The sequence below is a fragment of the Pseudochaenichthys georgianus genome, chromosome 4 (assembly GCF_902827115.2).
Source record: "Pseudochaenichthys georgianus chromosome 4, fPseGeo1.2, whole genome shotgun sequence".
NCBI classification, from domain to species: Eukaryota; Metazoa; Chordata; class Actinopteri; order Perciformes; family Channichthyidae; genus Pseudochaenichthys; species Pseudochaenichthys georgianus.
This window is the reverse complement of record NC_047506.1, coordinates 46339665-46351421: the sequence shown is the minus strand read 5'-3', so window position 1 is coordinate 46351421 and position 11757 is coordinate 46339665.

The window sequence follows — 11757 nt, the reverse complement described above, 5'->3', positions numbered from 1 at the left end:
GATCCCTCACCACCGTTCACATACTGCGTATGGACTGTTTTGGCCCCTTTCATACTCAGCAGGGCCGCAAAGAATACAAACGGTATGGTCTTCTCTTCACGTGCCTATGTTCCAGAGCAGTCCACATAGAGATGTTGGACGACATGACAACTGACGCGTTCATTGATGCCTTACGGTGCTTCATAGCTATCCGCGGCGCTGTGCGACACATCAGATCGGATCAGGGTTCTAACTTCGTGGGAGCAAAAAATGAAATTGCAAAAGCCCTGAAGGAAGTCAACAAAGACAGAGTAGCTGCATACCTGGCAGATAGGCAGTGTGACTTCCTCATGAATGTGCCAGGCTCAAGTCATGCTGGAGGAGTATGGGAGTGGCAGATCAGGACAGTCAGAGGTGTACTGACCACAGTCCTTGCTCACAGTGTGGGAAGATTGGATGACGCCTCTTTAAGAACCTTCTTTTACGAAGCCATGTCCATTGTAAATGGCCGCCCACTCACTGTCGACAACATCAGCGATCCTACAAGTCTGGAGCCGCTAACTCCAAATCATCTGATCACCATGAAGTCATCTGTTCCACTTTCTCCACCAGGCAAGTTTGTTAAGGAGGATTTGTATACCAGAAAACGCTGGGGAAGAGTTCAATATCTGTCCGAACAATTTTGGAACAGATGGAGAAAGGAATATCTGGCCAACATTACTCTCAGGCAGCGATGGCATGTTCCAAGACGGAACATGAAAGTTGGTGATATCGTGATAGTCAAAGAAGAGGACATACCCCGCAATGAATGGAAACTTGCCAGGGTTCTTAAAGCACATGAGGATGATGATGGGCTGGTGCGGAAGGTTTCAATACAGATTGGGGTGCAGCAGTTGGGGAAAAAGGGTGAACGCCTCAACAAGCCATCCGTTATTGAAAGACCGATTCAGAAGTTAGTTGTTCTAGTGGAGTGCAGTTAGGAAGCTAACTTTCTAGAATAGCTAGAAACGTATATATTTCCTCGTTAGGCTAAGGGAATATTAAAGTTGATGTAGCCTCAGTTATGTAAATGATATTAATTGTTCAAATATGTAAATTATATTGTGAACTTGCACTGTTCTATATGCGAGTTAAGGAAAAGACAAACAAGATAAAAGAGTTGAAAATTACCATTTGATGAAGATCATATAGTATATGTATTAACATCTGCATATGTGTTTGAAGGTAATTTTGGTGGGAGTGTAGCTGACGCTCAAAGGTCCCTTATTATTGTTTTGTCCTTTTTTGAAGAGTATTTAATGTATGCTTGAACATTGGTTTATTTTGTAAAAATGATAAGAGTTATCTTTCCGGAAGTCATGTGACCTCTTGCCCCGGATGTTTATATTGTGTTTGGAGAGAGTAAAAGGGCGGTAAAAGTGTCAACGATGTGATAACGATAATTCTACTGCTGGTCTACTAGGCAAACACGTTTTCACGGTGTTTCATGAATGTGCAAAGAAGAGAATAAACGTCATTGTGGACATCAGTTCGATGCGTAATGTTATTTCAAGACCAGAGTAGTTACATCCTTCAGTAACTTTTTGAGAGAATTAAGCATACATCCGTCAAATGTTGAAAACGGCATGTTTCAATGAAAAAGCCTCAAAATCACAAACTGCCATAGAGAGTCAGATTCTAAACGAAATCTACTAAAACAAAGTACTTCATTTTCTAGATTTCATCTTTATACCCAAAATGTATCCTTCAGTAACTTTTTGAGAGAATTAAGCATACATCCGTCAAATGTTGAAAACGGCATGTTTCACTGAAATAGCCTCAAAATCACAAACTGCCATTAAGAGTCACATTCTTAACAAAAATCTACTAACACAAAGTACTTCATTTATAAGTTTTATCTTTTATACCCAAAATGTATCTTTCAGTAACTTTTTGAGAGAATTAAGCATAAATCCGTCAACTGTTGAAAGCGGCATGTTTCACTGAAATAGCCTCAAAATCACAAACTGGCATAGAGAGTCAGATTCTAAACGAAATCTACTAAAACAAAGTACATCATTATCGAGTGTTCAGCTGTTAAACAAAAAAATGTATCCTTCAGTAACTTTTTGAGAGAATTAAGCATACATCTGTCAAATGTTCAAAACGGCATGTTTCACTGAAATAGCCTCAAAATCACAAACTGCCATATAGAGTCAAATTCTAAATGAAATCTACTAAAACAAAGTACTTCATTTTCTAGTGTTCAGCTTTTATCCACAAAAGTGTATCTTTCAGTAACCTTTTGAGATAATTAAGCATAAATCTGTCAAATTTTGAAAAAGGGATTGTTTCACTGAAAAAGCCTCAAAATCACAAACTGCCATTAAGAGTCACATTCTTAACAAAAATCTACTAACATAAAGTACTTCATTTCTAAGCTTTCATCTTTTATACCCAAAATGTATCCTTCAGTAACTTTTTGAGAGAATTAAGCATACATCCGTCAAATGTTGAAAACGGCATGTTTCACTGAAATAGCCTCAAAATCACAAACTGCCATATAGAGTCAGATTCTAAACGAAATCTACTAAAACAAAGTACTTAATTTTCTAGATTTCATCTTGTATACAAAAAAGTGTATCTTTCAGTAACCTTTTGATAGAATTAAGCATAAATCCGTCAAATGTTCAAAACGGCATGTTTCACTGAAATAGCCTCAGTAGTAGTAATGACAGGTGGACACTCCCCCAATTATGCAAATTAGCTAAGTCCGTCTCCCATTGGCCAATGAGCTAAGTCCCGCCTCCCATGTCCCGCCTCCCATTCTTTGATGTATGTGTTATCAGATTGGCGTGAAAGGCCCCCCGGCGTAATTCTTTGAAGTATCGATTAAGATAGTTAAGGTATTTGACCCCTGACCCTGAGAGTGGAGTAATTATCCTGTAATCAGATTAGCGTGAAAGGCCCCCGGCGTAGTTCTTTGTTGTATTGATTCGGATTAATAAGAGTTCATCTTCAGATAGTTAAGGTATTTGACCCCTGCCCCTGAGAGTGGAGTAATTAGACTGCAATCAGATATGTTTAAAATCCCCCAGGCACCCCCTTTGTTGTATAGGTCTTTTTGATGTATTGATTAAGATAGTTAAGGTATTTGACCCTTGCCCCGAGAGTGGAGTAATTAGATTGCAATCAGATATGATTGAAATGCCCCAGGCAGTCCCTTTGTTGTATAGGTCTTTTGATGTATTGAATAAGATAGTCTCTTTGACCCCTGCCCCTCAGAGCCCTTTGTTGTCTAATCTAATTAGCCTTTGATGCTTGCCCTTTGATGTGATGTGTAATTTCACATTGATGAAAGCCTCTGATGTTAATCTCTGTATAAATGAGCCTCCTGAGGCTATGGCCAGTGTATAGAGATATGCTCAAAACTAAAATTAAAAAAGACAGACAATTCAGCTTACCAAGTCCTAGAAATTCGATTTTCCTGTGAATCGGACTATAGTATAAACTGACATCAGAGTCAATTTTTTTGAAGCAGGACTCGAGTTCCTCCATGAGCTGAGTTATGCTACTATAGTAAAGCTCTAAACATATGAAGCTTTAACTTGCTAGTCGGGGATATGTCAGGGAGTTTTGGTTTCTTTATCCACTCAAACCATGCTACTTCCGAAGGTAATTTATACCAGGTGTGTGGGTATGACATTTCTGTCAGGGCAACCTGCCACAAACCATCCAAGTGTAAAGGTTGTGCCAGGTTCACCTGATAACTAGAACCTTTATTGTTTTGAAATACATCAAGGCTGGCATTAGACGGCAGCGTAATATAGAACCCTTCATTTATCTCCATGGCTGTAATGAAGGACTGAGCGTTGATTCTGTTTGCTTTTATACATCTTTGATTTCGTCTGCATCAACCCAGCTGTTGAATTTTTCGGGCCAATTATGCCAAGATACAAACATTTGTTTTTTCCCTCTCACCACACGCCTTTTTAGAATTTTCTCGACTTGAAAAGCCGTGTCATTGGCTATCTTCACTTTTTGTAACTCTTTCTCATAAAAAGTCCCCTTGATCTCTTCTCCATCATAATCTTTGAGCTTGTAAACAGGTGGCTGCCGAGGTAAGCCTTCAGACACCGTAAATAGTTCGTCAGTATAACTCTGCTCATATTTTTTATCAAATACCCCTCTCAATTTGGATATCCTTACAAGTTCGCCCTCCTTAAAGTTAATTTTGGCAGCAGCTTTTTTACGTTGGCTAGAGGGGGTATACAGGTTCCGAAACACTTGAGCAGCATTTTCCTTTGTCACCTGCATTGGCGTCATTTTAATACTTCGGTGATAACTATTATTGTAACTTTCAATTAGTAAGACGTCTATATATCTATGAGTGTTTTTAGCTGTAAAATACCTCCACATTTTAGTTTTCAGCGTACGGTTAAATCTCTCTACCACACATGCCTTCATGTCACTGGCTGTTGCATAATGTGCAATACCTCTTTTCTTCAACAAGTTTTGAAAAACTTTATTAAAGAACTCTTTCCCCGCGTCTGTTTGTATCTTTTTAGTAATCTCACTGTGTGTTAAAATGGTATCAAAGGCCTTGGTAACCTCAATACCCGACTTCTTTTTTAATGCTTGAGCATAGGCTTTTTTCGAAAATACATCTACGACTGTTAACAAATAATTAAAACCATCATTATATTCGGACAGCGACTGCATATCGCAGAGATCTGCTTGAAATTGTTGTAGCGGTCTGAGTACAAAAACTCTGTTTCTTACAAAATGCACCCGAGCCGGCTTATGCAAAGTATATGCATCCTGCTCAGATAAATATTCTCTGACTTTCTCTACATTTACCCATTTCATTCTGTACAGCTCTATGGAGTTTATCCACACCTCCTAAACTCCCTGGATTAGATGGAGTGTAATACACCCTATGCATAACACGTTTCTCAGACATGTTTCCTGTTACAGCCCGATGACGTAATGAGTACAACAGTTTTTCTTACAATGCATTGTATTGATATGTGTATACAACATTTCTCCAAGCAGAGAATAATAAAAGGAAGGACACACTATATCAAGTAAAATAAAAATAAAAAATAAAACATACTTTAACGAAAAAGTATCAAAAAAAAAAAAAACCTCTTCCTAATGCTGCCAGAAGGCCCAAGCTGCTCTTGTAATCTTCAGTTGGGTCTTGTCGTTCTCTACAAGCTGTTCGTATAGCTTCTCGATTTTAGCCTCAAAGAGTCTGGTGCTTCTGAGATTGTGCAGAATCGCCTCGGTAGCTCCAAAGACTCTCCTCTCCGACACATGAAGGTGGTTCTGGTGCAGAGCGTCCCGAATGGCTGGAATGAAACGAACGGTCCACAGTCTCTTTACCACTTCATCATAGTTTCGATCCAGATAGTATTCACCAGTAGGGAATAAACACTCGTGCTGCATCTGACTGGGGTGATCGACTTGACATCCGTAACATTTTTCCTTTCTGTAAAGGTACACGACTCTATCCAACAGATGAACTACAACTGCTTTTACCGTATTCAGGAATGCCGATGTCCTAGCACGTTCTGTAGCATCACCCTCGGGAGCACAAGGAAAGCATGGCGAATCAATGCCTACTGCTGTTGATTCCTCTGGAGAGTCGAGAGTAGATGGAGGTTGATACATATTCAACCATCCTGTAATATCAATGCCAGCCATAGCACTGTCCAGATCTGGTGTCCAAATTGTAGGTGAGGATGGAGGTCCTCCAGGCGTTTGCTCCAGGCTGCAGCTCGCGGGGAGAGACTTGGTTTTTCTCAGATCCATGGCTGCTGCTCTCTAAAATGTCCTTGAAGGGTTCTCATTTTTAAATGATATGGTGAGGAAAGGTGGGGCTTGTTATGTTGAGTGGTAGGCGGAGCCCATTGGAGTAAAGTGAGAGTCTTATGCAGTCAAACCGGGGGAGAAATCCTGCTCCTTCCTTCAGCCTTCCTTACAGAGCCAACACACATGACCAGAAAGAGGCTGTACTCTGAACCCAGCTCCGATGCTGCATTCGTTTCTTGACTGGCGCTTCAGACGGTTGACTTGGTAAGCTGAATTGTCTGTCTTTTTTCATTTTAGTTTTGAGCATATCTCTATACACTGGCCATAGCCTCAGGAGGCTCATTTATACAGAGATTAACATCAGAGGCTTTCATCAATGTGAAATTACACATCACATCAAAGGGCAAGCATCAAAGGCTAATTCGATTAGACAACAAAGGGCTCTGAGGGGCAGGGGTCAAATAGACTATCTTATTCAATACATCAAAAGACATATACAACAAAGGGACTGCCTGGGGCATTTCAATCATATCTGATTGCAATCTAATTACTCCACTCTCGGGGCAAGGGTCAAATACCTTAACTATCTTAATCAATACATCAAAAATACCTATACAACAAAGGGGGTGCCTGGGGGATTTTAAACATATCTGATTGCAGTCTAATTACTCCACTCTCAGGGGCAGGGGTCAAATACCTTAACTATCTTAATCAATACAACAAAGAACTACGCCGGGGGCCTTTCACGCTAATCTGATTACAGGATAATTACTCCACTCTCAGGGTCAGGGGTCAAATACCTTAACTATCTTAATCGATACATCACAGAATTACGCCGGGGGCCTTTCACGCTAATCTGATTACAGGATAATTACTCCACTCTCAGGGTTAGGGGTCAAACACCTTAACTATCTTAATCGATACATCAAAGATTTACGCCGGGGGGCCTTTCACGCCAATCTGATAACACACACATCAAAGAATAGAAGGCGGGACATGGGAGGCGGGACTTAGCTCATTGGCGAATGGGAGACTGACTTAGCTCATTTGCATAATTGGGGGCGTATCCACCTGTCACTTTTTCATGCATACTAATGAGACGAAAGGGGCATCATTACTACTACTAGCCTCAAAATCACAAACTGCCATATACATGTAGAGTCAGATTCTAAACAGAAACTACTAAAACAAAGTACTTCATTTTCTAGTTTTCATCTTTTAAACACAAAAGTGTATCTTTCAGTAACTTTTTGAGAGAATTAAGCATAAATCCGTCAAATGTTCAAAAAGGCCTTGTTTCACTGAAATAGCCTAGAAATCACAAACTGCCATATATAGTCAGATTCTAAACGAAATCTACTAAAACAGAGTACTTCATTATCGAGTGTTCTGCTTTTAAACACAAAAGTGTATCTTTCAGTAACCTTTTGAGAGAATTAAGCATAAATCCGTCAAATGTTAAAAACGGCATGTTTCACTGAAATAGCCTCAACATCACAAACTGCCATATATATGTAGAGTCAGATTCTAAACGGAATCTACTAAAACAAAGTACTTCATTTTCTTGTGTTCTGCTTTTAAACACAAAAGTGTATCTTTCAGTAACTTTTTGAGAGAATTAAGCATAAATCCGTCAAATGTTCAAAAAGGCCTTGTTTCACTGAAATAGCCTAGAAATCACAAACTGCCATATATAGTCACATTCTAAACGAAATCTACTAAAACAAAGTACTTCATTTTCTAGTTTTCATCTTTCAAACACAAACATGTATCTTTCAGTAACTTTCTGAGAGAATATAGCATTAATCTTTCAAATGTTCAAATCGGCCATGTTTCACTGACATAGCCTCGAAATCACAAACTGCTATTACAGTTTTTCTCGATTGCTAACACACATTTTTTTTATATTGCTCAGTTTCTCAGAACACTAAACACAATTCACAAAATCACATACCCAAAGTGCAAAACACCTAATTTCTCCTGCTAAATTAATAACTGCCCTCAAAACTACATAAACACTTACCAAAAGCAAACTTTTGCACCAAATATAACACACTTCATTCATAATACTAGATGGTTTGACCACCCAACTACACACTGCTGAGCATAATCGAAAGCACTTTCATCTTTTATGGGCTATGCTCTGTACATAGAGGTTTCTGCTTGAGTATACAGAAATACAGTAAATGAAGAAATACAAATGAGTTGTTGAAAAAAAAAAATCACATTTTATTCAAAAATAACATTGTGCAACATGCATCTCAGCACATAGTTACTATGCTTCGGATCTCTCTAAGTGTGATGCATTGTTTGCCAAAACCAAGTTTGTAGCTGCTGTTTCCTGTGCCTCATTGGAAATCCTTAGCCTTCCACCTGCGCCTCTTTGTTTCTCAGTCCTTCAGATAAACAACAAAGATATAGTGGTTGGTCAGTGTGTGTTACCACAGTAAATTGTGCAGGATTTGTGTACAGTTGTAGTATGCAATATGCTAACAATTAAATTATAGTAATGAAGTAAATACGTTTCACACAACAGATATAAGCACTGATATATCATGATTATGCAAGGCGAAAAACTGGTAACTAACCTGTTTTCAAGTCTAAGTGTCCGGATTACAGAGGCAACAGTAAATCGGCTTAGATTAGGCTGAACCCTCTGTCCAGCCTCTCTCATCGTTTAAGGCCCTGTCACACTGTCCCGAAATTGACACCCGATGGACACACGATAAAGGAAATGTTCAAATTCGGCTGTGATCGTAGCAACATCGGGCCATTCGTGAGGGCATCTAAGCCATCGTATGTCCGCCGGTGGAGTTTCTCAGGCTCCGGCAGCAACTTCGTGAGCGGCAACTTCGTAAGGCACTCGTGAGGGCATCTTGTCAAATCGTGTCATCTTCGTGTTATCATCAGTGCATTCACACTCACTCTGATCGGGGCGAATGCCCGATGGCACCGATGATAACAAGATGCCCTCACGATGGCCTTACGAAGGGCAAAATTGACACACGAATTCAACACGAAAATGAACCTTCGCAAGGTCCTTCGGCAATTTTTTGGCATGCCAAAGATTTTGCCTCCGCTCACGAAGTTGCTGCCGGAGCCTGAGAAACTCCACCAGCGATCATACGATGGCCCGATGTTGCTACGATCACAGCCGAATGTGAACATTTCCTTTATCATGTGTCCATCGGGTTGTTTTATTGCACAACAAAATCATGTAAATATATTATGTAAATAACCCAATTTGTGTTCTGTGAAACTAAAAAGGATATAATATATTATTTTGAAGGACAGTTGACAGGAAATTGTTGTTGTTATGGAAACAACATTACGGAGAAAACGTAATATTTTCTACATATAAAGACGGATAAAGTAAAGAACAAAGTCTGAAGATATCAGTACAGTATCATAGTACTGTAACATAATTGTTTTTGGTACTTTCATTGCAGTTGTATGTCTTAAATGTAATGTAAATGTTGCCTTCGTGTGTGGTTCGGGGCCATCTTCGTGCGAAATTCACAATTCCATATTCGTGTGTCCATCGGGTGTCAATTTCGGGACAGTGTGACAGGGCCTTAAACCATGGTTGATAACATTTCATTTCATTAGAGAGTATACTTCTTTCTCCATGTCCTCTCCCTCCAGTTCTACCTCTACCTCTCATTATTCCTCCTCTCACTCTCACCCCACCTCTTCCTCTTCCTCTTGCTTCCATGTTGGCTTTCATTGTTGCTGTAAAAAAGTACTCACCTGTGGTCTTTTCATAGTGCTAACATCCTGATTGATGAGCCAACAAGTATGCTACCAGGTGTTTGGTCAGGTGAAACGTGTTTCTTGATCATTGGTCCATGTGTGAGGCATTTTGAATATCAGTGTTTTAAAGCTGCTAACACGTGACTTTATGTCAGATTCCTGTGTCTTATGTGAAGAAACGTGTGCAGTGGTTTGCAAAAAGTGCCATGTTCATTTGCAAATTGTGTGAAAAGCTGAAAACGTGTTTGGAGTTTTGGAGATTTGAGCCGATGTTTTGCTCTTTGAGTGTCAGTTAAAATAATTGTGCTTTATGTAGAATTGTAGTGTGTTAGCAATCGAGAAAAACTGTAAGAGTCACATTCTTAACACAAATCTACTAACACAAAGTACCTCATTTTCTAGTTTTCATCTTTTATACACAAAAATGTTTCATTCAGTAACTTTTTGAGAGAATTAAGCACAAATCTGTCAAATGTTCAAACCGGCTGGAAGAAAACTAAAACTAAACTGGAGAAGACTTTGCGCAGCGGGGCGTCTCTCCAATCATAAATACAAGATCTTTGCGGGAAATTAACAACTCGGGACAGAAATACATTTTGTGACATTGCAGAAGCTTATAGAAATTATGCCACACTAAAGGCCTTCCAACAACAAGTGTGAAAAAAAGAAAATTCAACGGGCAGTGTATTTTTCTAACATTTGTGAATGTTTTGGAACTATCAATATTATCCTATTGTACCAAATCCTACTGGTTAACTAAATAGTATGTACTCCTGTGGCCCTTATTTCAGTGAAGGAAAATATTTTTGCTGCAAACATGCTCAGAACATTTAGAAAAAAGTAATCCAAGGAATTTGTAACAGACATGTTAAAACAATGTTAAAACAAAACAACTGATTAAAGGACCACTATAAAGGACCACTATAAAGAGGGAGAAATAACAAATGTAAATGTATAAGTCAGAATGCTGAATCTTTATACCAGCAGCAAATTACTCAGACCTACTAATTGACCTATCAGAATGTATTGAGTCTATGTAGGTTTACTGCTTGGCTCAGATCCACCAATATCAGCAAGATCTCACCTCTATTAACTCCTGAAGAACCAGGTTCAATTAACTGCTGTTTCAATTCAGACAACCCGCTAAATCTGTTTAAGCGATCCCGAAGGATTTTGATATCAGTAATGAGGTGTGGCCCTACCTAAGTGTGAGTGTGGCAGTGTGCATTTCTTACCTTTCAAGCAGTAGAGGAGAGCACAGATGTATTTTAAGTTACCCCAATCCAAAGGGTGGGATCAGTTTATTTGAAAAAAAATGGTCAACACTTGTACAGGGTTTTTACCTTCTCTCGTTACAACATGACAATAATATAAAACATATATCATTTTAGTCATATAGTCATTATCTAATCTGAAACCTTAATTCATAGTTTAGACATTAAGGTCTTCCGACATAATCCAAAGGAATCTCCTCACGGATCGGTGGGACTAACATTCACACCTATAGCCTGACAACATTCAGAGGCAGTTCCTCGTAAATGGTCAGTGGGATCTAACAGTTTCAAACGTTCATCCAACAATTCACTCAGCATTCAATAAACAGAAATGTAAGCAATATTTATCAAGTTTGAGAGAACCTTACCGAGGCAAAACCCAGCTCTCCAGGGAGAGAGCTTACCGGGAGAGAGCATACCATGGGAACCCCCCTCTCTCGAGTTTGCTCCCTCTCTGCTAGTGTTTTTATGCTCGAAATAGGACACAAAAACCTAAAGATACCTCCTATTACCCATATTTGTGGAAACGGGACTAGTCCATACACATTATATGGCTATGGCATAAGACACACCTTCCCATGTTTGTGTAAAAAGGTCATGACCTCTAGTGTGCAGGACTGGAAAATATTATTCTCGGTTATGGCATAAACACCTTTTTGGGACCTTAGTATTTCTCCAAAAAGTCAGGAGCCCACCTCCCTGTGTACTGCTTTCTCTTATCAGTGACACCCATAAACCATAGGCCTTACACTCAACTTAACAAACCACTTGTGTTTTGTTTATACTGTAAATATAGAACATTATAAAATATGAAGCATTTTCATTGTGGGTTATACAAGAATATAATTGATTATATTTGATTATAACTAACTTTCGTTTTAATTATTCATGTCACGATCTGTCTGTGTTGCGTTTTTGTCATGTCTAGTTCTGTCTTTGGTTTCCTGTCTCTGTG